We start from the raw sequence: 12436 nt of genomic DNA on the forward strand, positions 1-12436 counted from the left end.
GTTCCTCTCGCACATGCACTTCTCTTTGCACCATCCTTGGCTCGGCTACCACAGCATCAACCTGCTTTGGGATCACAACACCTAGCAAACCCTATCTAGCTTCATGCTTCTTGAGAATCTTCTTGTTTTGCCCTTTCGCTAGAGCCACCGCTTCTTCGTATGACACCGAGCCGTCTATGTCAACCTTATCGCACACTTCTTCATGCAGGCAATCCATGAATTTTCTCAACTTTAAAAACCCAACATTCTCAGCAGCAGTTACCTTTATCAGCTTTTTCCAAAGGACCTCAAACTCCCATAGGAACGCTTGAAAATCCGCTTCCACGCCTTGCTGCAGATTGTCCAGCCTTCTCTTTACTTCATCCAACTGCGCATCTGCTACATATTTGCTTCGAAAAGCCACTTCCAGTGCTTCATGATCCACCTTTTCCTCATTAAGTAGCACCTGCTCTTCAAAGGCGACACCTTTGCCATCACCAAAATCATCGCTTTGTCTTCAAACAGGAGCATTAGTGTGCTCCTCAGTGGGGGCACCAGAAGATGGAGAGGGGGAATGGGGAACACACCCAACACACACACACAATGGCCCCTATATAGCTCAGGGTATTCACAGCATCCCTGTCCTCTCAAAAAACACCTTCACAAAAGACAACTCACACTAGTAGGGCCTCGCCTATATGTCGCCCAACGCACACACGCTTTGCACAATCACCAAACAGCGATCACACCGATCTTGCCCGCTTCCAGCTCTTCCACATCTCGACACCTCTCTCTCTTTCTCTTTCACACAGACAGGGGGCCCGGGGGGGCGCACACGCTCACACACACCGGCACCACACAACCTGGAGACGAGCAAAGAAGAAAAGGGGTAAGGGGGAAAGACGACGCCAAAATCCGGCAATGAGAGCTTCTCCTTCAAAGAGAAAACACATGTACAGGACCCATGTAGTCTTCTGTTGGTTGCACCATGGCCATCACCACAAAATACAGAGGGGCACACGCCTCCCGGGTGCCTTTGAACGAGTTGATCTATTGATGAGGTGGGAAAAGGGTGATACTCGAGGGGGTGGTTGTTCCTTGGGCGGGAGGTCCCAACAGCTTCGCCCAAGGGTTTGTGTAGACGTGTGGCCTTTCTCTTATTTTTCATTAGCAGAATAGATTTATCTCCTACCCCTCTTTTTGGGAAAATGTGGAGATCGGTTTCTTTGCTCCTAGTGGAGCATGGCACGTTGCAAAAGTGGCAGCTTTGCATTCCATTTGTGGTGATATCATCTCGAGATTGCTAGAATGAGGCTTCCCTCTTTTCAACCCATTGGTGCAGCCAAAGTTGGTCCGTGTTGGGAAGTGTACAGTGCAGTGCTATGTATGCTGGCAGGTGCATGGTAGAGGGCTAAAGCTAGTGTGGGAGACCTCAGCAGGAGAGTGGCAGCGGAAATGTATACTTAAAGTGGTTTTTTAGGCCAGTGGGGGCTTCAAAGTGAGATAACGATGACGGCAAGTCAAGGTGTTCAAAATGCGGGAAATGTGTCTCAAAATGTGGTATTCAAGATGCTCTAGAAGCTCGTCCAGATGGCTCGTCAAACGGGGCTTCGGTGTGAAAGACATGCCAGTCCGAACTTAGAAGGCTTCGCAGGTCCCGACGGACAGGGCAGGTATAGACATGTGGCCAAAATTGGGATCATTGGATATGCATGTAAAGCTCAAGCTGTGGAGCGTGCTGGTCTTTTCGATTTGCCATTCTAAGCTCACACGAGCAAGTTATGGCCTGAGGAATATTTGCAGGGGATCGGATATGTGCTCATCGGTAGGCGCGCCGACATGATTTTTTTTGAGTTTGCTAGAGTTTTGGAAAGTTTCATACAATGTGAGGAGTCAGCTAAAATTTTCTGCTCGCCGATCGGAGTCAAGGGCATCGGGGTGCGCCCACTTCAAGTTGACGAACAATCACCGCAGAAGGGGGCGGACTTGATTTGTTTCCAAAGGGACGACTTGTGGTAAAAGGATGGAAAATATTCCGAATGCGAAAAAGTTCTCGAGGTGTGAAGCTGGCAGAAGGTAACTTGACGAGAGGAGTGTTGGCCGAACCCGAACATGTGTAGCACCGACGGCACGTGAATGAAAGGCTGGAGCTCTCTTTGTTTTGCAAATGAAAAAGAGAAGGGTGGCTAGAGTTGAAAAAAGAAAAGGAAAGGAAGGTTTGAGTGGAAAAACTAAGTGCCAAGTTACAAAAGAAGAAAAACAATCGGAGGAGTTACAAAAGGCAAAGGCAATCGGCCGACGCCAATGCTGGGGAGGGTTTTTTATTCCTTTTGTTTTTTCTTGGGTTTAAGAGAAAGAAATAAGATTGAGGAGGCAGCGTTTTCGAGGGGGGTTTCTTTTTGGCTTAAGGAAGAGGTAAGAACTTCACGCGCTCGGTGAATTGAAGCCGCACGAGAGGAAGGGGCTGCTTGGCGAGAGTTTTTTTCTTTTGGAAAAAGGAAGCCAAGAGAAGGGACAGAGGAGGTTCTTGGTGAAGGAAAAAGGAAGGAAAAAAAGCTTCATGGGCTCGCATTAAGTGGTCGAAGCTAGCATGCTTGGTCTGTGATGCGGCTCAAAAGAGCGAAGGCCTTGCAAGAGAGGCGGCCAGCAATGGCTACCAAGAGGAAAAGATGTTGTCAAAGCGAAGCCAGAGTGATTTTTTCTCGTCGAGGTGGGTACCGACGAGAGTCGAATTTGGAGGGAGGCGTGTGCCCCTCTGTATTTTGTGGTGATGGCCATGGTGCAGCCAAGAGTAGACTACATGGGTCCTGTATAGGTGTTTTGTGTTTGAAGGAAAAGCTGTCATTGCCGGATTTTGGCGTCGTCTTTCCCCCCTTCCCCCTTTTCTTCTTTGCTCGTCTCCAGGTTGTGTGGTGCCGGTGTGTGTGAGCGTGTGCCTCCCCCTGGGTCCCCTGTGTGTGTGAAAGAGAAAGAGAGAGAGGTGTCAAGATGTGGAAGAGCTGGAAGCGCGGGCAAGATCGGTGTGATCGATGTTTGGTGATTGTGCAAAACGTGTGTGCGTTGGGCGAAGTACATGCGAGGCCTTGCTAGTGTGAGTTGTCTTTTGTGAAGGTGTTTTTCGAGAGTACATGGGTGCTGTGAATACCCTGAGCTAGATAGGGGCCATTGTGTGTGTGTGTTGGCTGTGTTCCCCATTCCCCCTCTCCATCTTCCGGTGCCCCCACTGAGGAGCACACTGATGCTCTTGTTTGAAGACAAAGCGATGATTTTGGTGATGCCAAAGGTGCGGCCTTTGAAGAGCAGGTGCTACTAGAGAAGTAATAATGTCTTGGACAGGATTTCCCATTTTCACTAGGGTCGACGATGCAGGAATTTGGCTCCAAGACTATGGGTTGTTCATGCTGGAAAGCAGTTTGGCGAGAGAAGACAGTGCGGTACAGGTGTTTCCGCTATTGGTTCGTGGTAAAGCAAGGCTATGGTTCGATGGCCTGCATAATGAGGAAAAGGTGGATCATGAAGAACTGGAAGCGGCTTTTCGAAGCAAATATGTAGCAGATGCGCATTTGGATGAAGTAAAGAGAAGGCTGGACAATTTGAAGCAAGGCTTGGAAACGGATTTTCAAGTGTTCCTATGGGAGTTTGAGGTCCTTTGGGGAAAGCTGATAAAGGTAACTGCTGCTGAGCATGTTGGGTTTTTAAAGTTGAGAAAATTCATGAATTGCCTGCATGAGGAAGTGTGCGACAAGGTTGAGATAGACAGCCAGGTGTTATACGAAGCAGCGATGGCTCTAGCGAAAGGGCGAATCAAGAAGATTCGCAAGAAGCGTGAAGCTAGACAGGGTTTGCTAGGTGTTGTGATCCCAGAGCAGGTTGATGTTGTGGTAGCCGAGCCCGAACCAAGGATGCTGCAAAGAGAAGTGCATGTGCGAGAGGAACCGAGGGTTATGTGGCTACAGAAAGACAGGATGGTTCCAATGCCGAGAATGCCAGTTAGGGCGGCTCCAATTGTGGAGGATGCACATGTGATTCCAAATCGGGAAAAGGATGTGCTGTCAAGTCAGGGTGTGGCTGGTGAAGCTCCATTAAAGTGTGGTAGAGGTCAAAGAGTGCGGTTTTCAGATGACATTGAAGCGATGAAGCTAGGGGAGATTCCTGAGCTTCAGACAGAGGACGAGGTTGAGCCAAATGAAAGTAGCTCTTTGGATGTTGACACAAGTTGGGAGACCGAGTCGTTTCAATCAAGGTATGATGAGTTTGATCTCTTGCAAGTGGGTGGAGATACAATGAATGTGTACGAGGATCAAGGAGCAGTGCATACCTTTATGCTTCGTGGAGACCAAGTGGAGGATCTCGAGCCTACAGGTGGTGATATGCAGGTGAAGGTGATGTGCAGTGCCATGTTGATGAAAGTGGTAGTGGAGTTTGCCATAGTGGTACAGCAGGTGAAAAACTTTGCCAAAAGGGATGGAGCAACCTTGCCTATGGGAGAAGATGAGGATATTGCGATAGAGAACGAGTTTCTTTATTCCTTGATGGAGCATGATGTAGCAGTAGAAGATATGCTTGAAGAGCAGGTAATGGAAGCCAACAAGCAAGTGGTGCTTATCGACCTTGAAGGGCCGATTGATGAGAGAGATCTTGATGATGTTGGAGTTGAGTGCATGGCAAGTGAGAAGGGCAAAGCGGATTCAAAGTTAGAGGTGCTTCCTATGCATTTGGTGCACTCTATGACAGGTGATGCGGATTCCAAGGAGGTGTCCAAGCTTTCAAAGAAGGTCTGTGAGTGGTGGTTGAAGGAAATGCTAATAAAGACGGCTGTGCAGTGTGCTGTTGAACAGGTGCAGAATCTTCTAGATGAGGATGTAGCTTTACATGGATGGGAGGGTGGGTTAGGTATGTCAGAAGTGTTGATTGAACAAGATGGCAACCACAATGGTGCTCTATTTGGTGTTCTTGGGGGAGCCTTGTTGCAAATGGGCAGTTTTCCAATGAGTGCTTGGAGTGGTAGAAGCATGTTGATGGTAGTCTGGCTATGTGGTTGGTTATGTGCCTTGGTATGGCACTATAGAAGGGTGTTACAGGTGGACGGAAGAGACCAATATATGGTGTTTGACCCAGGTGGATGATAGCAAGTAAAGTAGGGGGTTGGGCAACCCGCAAGCGCAAATGCGGCGGGTGATAGATGCCAGGTTTTGTACATACGTTAGGTGCTTTTGTAATGTGTATAGAATTGTGGCAGTTTTTAGTGCAATAAGTCTGTTTGTGGTTGAACATGAATGTTCAACAAGGGGCTAGGCAATGATGGTGCAGCCAAAGTTGTTCCGTGTTGGGAAGTGTACAGTGCAGTGCTACATATGCTGACAGGTGCATGGTAGAGGGCTAAAGCTAGTGTGGGAGACCTCAGCAAGAGAGTGGCAGCAGAAATGTATACTTAAAGTGGTTTTTTAGGCCAGGGGGGGCCTCCAAAGTGAGATAATGATGACGGCAAGTCAAGGTGTTCAAAATGCGTGGAATGTGTCCCAAAATGTGGTTTTCAAAATGCTCTAGAAGCTCGTCCAGACGGCTCGTCAAGCAAAGATTCGGTGTGAAAGATATTCTAGTCCGAAGATAGAAGGCTTCGTAGGTCCCGACGAACGAGGCAGGTACAGACATATGGCCAAAATTGGGATCATTGAATACGCGTGTAAAGCTCAAGCTGTGGAGCATGCCGGTCTTTTCGGTTTGCCATTCGAAGCTCAGACGAGCAAGTTATGGCCTGAGGAATATTTACAGGGGATCGGGTATGTGCTCATTGGTTGGCGCTCCACAAGAGTTTTTTTGAGTTCGCTAGAGTTTTGGAAAGTTTCATGCAATGTGAGGAGTCAGCCAAAATTGTCAGCTCGCCGATCGAAGTCAGGGGCATCGGGGTGCGCCCACTTCAAGTTGACGAACAATCACAGCAGAAGGGGGCGGACTTGATTTGTTTCCAAGGGGGCGACTTGTGGTAAAAGAATGGGAAATATTCCGAATGCGGAAAAGTTCTCCAGGTGTGAAGCTGGTAGAAGGTAACTTGACGAGAGGAGTGTTGGGCGAACCCGAACACGTGTAGCACCGACGGCACGTGAATCAAAGGCTGGAGCTCTCTTTGTTTTGCAAATGAAAAAGGCAAGGGTGGCTAGAGTTGCAAAAAGAAAAGGAAAGGAAGGTTGAGTTGAAAAACTAAGTGCCAAGTATGTCGTCCCAATCTTCCCAGCAGGTCGACTTAGAGGGTATCTCCGGAAAGTAAAGCAAAAGGAAGAGAGAGAGAGAGAGAGAGAGAGAGAGAGAGAGAGATGCCGCGTGTTCGCAGGCCCTTGATCAGAGGCAGCGATTTTTTTTTTGCAAGGTATCGCACAGGCGGGGTGTGTAGTTGAGCCAGAGCGCAGCTGGACGGGGCTCTGTCGCAATGCAAGGGAGTTGAGCGCTCTAGGCTCTGCCTCTCTCTCTCTCTCTCTCTCTCTCTCTCTCTCTCTCCGCCTCTCCGCGCCCATCTCTTCTGCTGCAGCATGTTTCGACAGAGCTTCGGATGGTGGGCTGCGCAGCCTGTGGACTTTGCAAAGGAACGGACTGCGGTTGTTTCGTGTGCGAAAGGAGGAGGGAAGGCGAAAGCTGCGACCAGGGTTGTGGAGCTTCGAAGGTGCAACACGAGAGGTCACGGCAGAGGGAGCATGGCTGAGGGTGGTGCGCAAAGAGGGAGCGTGGCTCAGCGCCTTCACGGCAGGGGGAGCATGGCTCAAGGCCGAGGTCGACATGGCGGTGGGTGGGGGGGCATGGTCTGTGAAGCGCGAGCACGTCGTTGCGCGTGAACAAGGGAGCACCCAAAATCTTAGGGCGAAAGCGAATCTGATCGATTAATTAATTAATGAAAGGGTACATTGACCCAGTTACAAAAGAAGAAAAATATAGGAGGAGTTACAAAAGGCAAAGGCAATCGCTGTTGTAAAGGCAAAGGCAATTGCCGGGCGCCACTGTTGGGAGGCTTTTTCTTCCTTTTGTTTTTTCTTGGGTTTAAGAGAAAGAAAAAAGAGAAGCGGAGGCAGCGTTTTGGGGGGGGGGGGGGGATGGAGCAACCCTGCCTATGGGAGAAGATGAGGATATTGCGATAGAGAACGAGTTTCTTTTTTCCTTGACGGCGCATGATGTAGAAGTAGAAGATATGCTTGTAGAGCAGGTAATGGAAGCCAACAAGCAAGTGGTGCTTATCGAACTTGAAGGGCCGATTGATGAGGGAGATCTTGATGATGTTGGAGTTGAGTGCATGGCAGGTGAGAAGGGCAGAGCGGATTCAAAGTTAGAGGTGCTTCTTATGCATTTGGTGCACTCTATGACAGGTGATGCGGATTCCAAGGAGGTGTCCAAGCTTTCTAAGGAGGTCTGTGAGTGGTGGTTGAAGGGAATGCTAATAAAGACGGCTGTGCAGTGTACTGTTGAACAGGTGCAAAATCTGCTAGATGAGGATCTAGCTTTACATGGATGGGAGGGTGGGTTAGGTATGTCAGAAGTGTTGATTGAACAGGATGGCGAGCATGATGGTGCTCTATTTGGTGTTCTTGGAGGAGCCTTGTTACGAAGGGGGAGTTTTCCAATGAGTGCTTGGAGTGGTAGAAGCATGTTGATGGCAGTCTGGCTATGTGGTTGGTTATGTGCCTTGGTATGGCACTATAGAAGGCTGTTACAGGTGGATGGAAGAGACCAGTATATGGTGTTTGACCCAGGTGGATGATGGCAAGTAAAGTAGGGGGTTGGGCAACCCGCAAGGGCAAATGCGGCGGGTGATAGATGCCAAGTTTTGTACATACGTTCGGTGCTTTTGTAATGTGCAGAGAATTTGTTTTGGTGTGGCAGTTTTTAGTGCAATAAATCTGTTTGTGGTTGAACATGAATGTTCAACAAGGGGGTGGGCTATGATGGTGCAGCCAAAGTTGTTCCGTGTTGGGAAGTGTACAGTGCAGTGCTACGTATGCTGACAGGTGCATGGTAGAGGGCTAAAGCTAGCGTGGGAGACCTGAGCAGGAGAGTGGCAGCGGAAATGTATGCTTAAAGTAGTTTTTTAGGCCAAGGGGGGCCTCCAAAGTGAGATAATGATGACGGCAAGTCAAGGTGTTCAAAATGCACGGAATGTGTCCCAAAATGTGGTATTCAAAATGCTCTAGAAACTCGTCCAGACGGCTTGTCAAGCAAAGCTTCGGTGTGAAAGACATTCTAGTCCGAAGATAGAAGGTTTCGTAGGTCCCGACGGACGAGGCAGGTACAGAGATATGGCCAAAATTGGGATCATTGGATACACGTGTAAAGCTCAAGCTGTGGAGCATGCCGATCTTTTCGGTTTGCCATTCGAAGCTCAGACGAGCAAGTTATGGCTTGAGGAATATTTGCAGGGGATCGAGTATGTGCTCATCGGTAGGCGTGCCACAAGAGTTTTTTTGAGTTCGCTAGAGTTTTGGAAAGTTTCATGCAATGTGAGGAGTCAGCCAAAATTTTCGGCTCGCCGATTGGAGTCAGGGGCATCGGGGTGCGCCCACTTCAAGTTGACGAACAATCACAGCAGAAGGGGGCGGACTTGATTTGTTTCCAAGGGGGCGACTTGCGGTAAAAGAATGGAAAATATTCCGAATGCAGAATAGTTCTCTAGGTGTGAAGCTGGTAGAAGGTAACTTGACGAGAGGAGTGTTGGGCGAACCCGAACACGTGTAGCACCGACGGCACGTGAATCAAAGGCTGGAGCTCTCTTTGTTTTGCAAATGAAAAAGGCAAGGGTGGCTAGAGTTGAAAAAAGAAAAGGAAAGGAAGGTTGAGTTGAAAAACTAAGTGCCAAGTATGTCGTCCCAATCTTCGCAGCAGGTCAACTTAGAGGGTATCTCCGGAAAGTAAAGCAAAAGGAAGAGAGAGAGAGAGAGAGAGAGAGAGAGAGAGAGAGATGCCGCGTGTTCGCAGCCCCTTGATCAGAGGCAACGATTTTTTTTTTTGCGAGGTATCGCACAGGCGGGGCGTGCAGTTGAGCCAGAGCGCAATTGGACGGGGCTCTATCGCAATGCAAGGGAGTTGAGCCCTCTGGGCTCTGCCCCTCTCTCTCTCTCTCTCTCTCTCTCTCTCTCTCTCTCTCTCTCTCTCCGCGCCCATCTCTTCTGCTGCAGCATGTTTCGACAGAGCTTCGGATGGTGGGTTGCGTAGCCTGTGGACTCTGCAAAGGAATGGACTGCGGTTGTTTCGTGTGCGAAAGGAGGAGAGAAGGCAAAAGCTGCGACCAGGGTTGTGGAGCTTCGAAGGCGCAACACAAGAGGTCACGACAGAGGGAGCATGGCTGAGGACGGTGCGCAAAGAGGGAGCGTGGCTCAGCACCTTCACAACAGGGGGAGCATGGCTCAAGGCCGAGGTCGCCATGGCGGTGGATGGGGGGCGTGGTCTGGGAAGCATGAGCATGTCGTTGCGCGTGAACCAGGGAGCACCCAAAATCTTAGGGCGAAAGCGAATCTGATCGATTAATTAATTAATGAAAGGGTACATTGACCGAGTCACAAAAGAAGAAAAAAATAGGAGGAGTTACAAAAGGCAAAGGCAATCGCTGTTGTAAAGGCAAAGGCAATTGCCGGGCGCCACTGCTGGGAGGCTTTTTCTTCCTTTTGTTTTTTCTTGGGTTTAAGAGAAAGAAAAAAGAGAAGCGGAGGCAGCGTTTTGGGGGGGGGTTTGGGGGGGGGGGGGGGGGGGTTGGGTTATTTTTGGCTTAAGGAAGAGGGAAGAACTTCACGCGCTCGGTGAATCGAAGCCACACGAGAGGAAGGGGCTGCTTGGCGGGAGTTTTTTTCTATTGGAAAAAGGAAGCCAAGAGAAGGGACAGAGGAGGTTCTGGGCGAAGGAAAAAGGAAGGGAAAAAAGCTTCACGCGCTCGCACTCGGCGGTCGAAGCTAGCATGCTTGGTCCGTGACGCGGCTGGAAAGAGCGAAGGCCTTACAAGAGAGGCGGCCAGCGAAGGCTACCAAGAGAAAAGATGTTGTCAAAGCGAAGCCAGAGTGAGTTTTTCTCGTCGAGGTGGGTACTGATGAGAGTCGAATTTGGAGGGAGGCGTGTGCCCCTCTGTATGTGGTGATGGCCATGGTGCAACCAAGAGCAGACTACATGGGTCCTGTACAAGTGTTTTCTCTTTGAAGGAGAAGCTGTCATTGTCGGATTTTGGCGTCGTCTTTCCCCCCTTCCCCCTTTTCTTCTTTGCTCATCTCCAGGTTGTGTGGTGCCGGTGTGTGTGAGCGTGTGGCCCCCCTCGGGCCTCTTGTCTGTGTGAAAGAGAAAGAGAGAGAGGTGTCGAGATGTGGAAGAGCTGGAAGCGGGCAAGATCGGTGTGATCGATGTTTGGTGATTCTGCAAAGCGTGTGTACGTTGGACGAAGTACAGGCGAGGCCCTGCTAGTGTGAGTTGTCTTTTGTGAAGGTGTTTTTCGAGAGGACAGGGGTGCTGTGAATACCCTGAGCTATATAGGGGCCATTGTGTGTGTGTTGGGTGTGTTCCCCATTCGCCCTCTCCACCATGTTGAGTGGTTGTCATCGATTCCATCAAGCAACTCTTCTGGATGGTGCAGGGCTTGCCAAAATAGCTTGTATTGTGGTTTGTATGCTTGGTTCTCGAGTGTCAAGATTGTTTCAATCGATGGATCGCATGGGATGGTGTGATGGATCTCATGGATCCCCCCTTAATGTAGTTTGCTTATACATCTAGCTTTTGTTTGGTGATTCTTAAACTACATACTGGGAATGGGCTCCCTCTCTGGTGACGGTGTGAGATTGTGTGAATATTTGCGATCTTTCGTAATTTTTTTTGGCTCCATGGCTCCTTGTGACAATGAAGATTTGTTGATAGTTGTTGATAGTGTGTTTTGATAACTCCCTCGTGTATTATTGCTGCGGAAAAAAAAGGTTGCAATGCTTCCAAGAGCACAACACTATCCCTATGGATAGACAACGCACCTTTCCCCAAAGAGAAAAAACAATGTTTTCTTGGTAGCATGTCATAAATTCTCTTCAAAGAAAGTTGATCAAAGAGGGCCAAAAGAACATTGAAGGTGCTTATGGTGTTTCCCCTTTCAAGAAGTGTTTCTAACATTGTGCAAGGAAAAGAGACCTTTCTAGGGGTTGCAACGTAGTCAACTCGTGCATTCATTGAGGGAAGCACGACCATTCTTTAGGCCATTACTACTTCAAAGACAACAATGAGATCACTTCAATGGTGGCACACCTCTCTCTCTCTCTCTCTCTCACACACACACACACACATTTTCTCCCTATGTCCTCAAGCTATAGAGCACATTGCCCAAATGCATCATGGAGCAGGGGGGATGACGGAATCCCTCCCCCCTTTATTTTTAGTATAGATTAGTCTGAAAGTGATCGTACTTTTAGATCTTTGCCAATCTGTTTGTATATCAATCTCTCTATGTTTTGCTTGAGACTTTACCTTTGTACATACATCCTTATTTGGGAGCATGGAAATCTTATGTACTTGAATGTCTTGGTATGACTTCTTTTGGTAGCTCCAGGGCTAGAAAAATACATTTTTCCTAACTGATCAAAATAAGGGGAAACTTGAAATTCTCCCGGTTTCTAGGTCAAAATTTGAAGCTTATGCCGGTGATTACACTAAAAGTTGTGTAAATTTGCCGGTTTTCTTAAAGGCAAGCTCAAAATCTAACCAAGATTTTATAATTTCAGCCAGTTAAAATACAGTAGACCCCGGCTTTTCTCTAACACTGGCTAGCTCATTTGTATAAGCTAAGTGAAGGGGAAGATTGTCCAGTAAGACTACGTTTTCCTCTCTCATTTTGTCACCATCTCCATTTGTATAAAGACATTATCTATCTTGTATGCCTTTGATCCACATGCTATGTAGGATTTGATCCACTTGATAAAACTTTGTATGGTCTACTATTCAATCTCTTGATTTTAGGACGTAATAATTATGGGGCAATGATCATCCTATCGAGCATATGGTTGCCTTATTACCTAGCAAATTCCAACTTCTACCTATCTATGATATCAGACGCAGATCTTCTCTCCTGACTAAAAGAGGGGATTCACATGAGCCCATCGAGAGCGCGAGAAATTAAATCTACCTCCACCTAGTTTGTTCACACAGCATGGTGAAAGTATAGTACAAAGCAAAGTGGAAGCCAACGTGTGTATTCTAGTGGCTGCATGTTTGACTGTGAGTGCAACTAGGGGACTTCAACCTTGCTTGCTGCGTTTTGTGCTGCAAAAGTTCATGGCAATGCAACTCTTCTTAGGAGGAGGGGGGGCATCCACAACCAAACACACACAAAGATAGCAACACTTTGGTGTTTTCTGAGGGTCACATATATGACCAAGAAATTTGTTTGTCAACGGATTGAGTGACAAATAGGAGAGTAAACCACCAACTTTGGGAGGGTGAACTAAGGCCACTCAAAGCTTGAGCC

Source organism: Adiantum capillus-veneris, chromosome 9 (genome assembly GCF_014529385.1).
Source record: "Adiantum capillus-veneris isolate H3 chromosome 9, ASM1452938v2, whole genome shotgun sequence".
NCBI lineage: Eukaryota > Viridiplantae > Streptophyta > Polypodiopsida > Polypodiales > Pteridaceae > Adiantum > Adiantum capillus-veneris.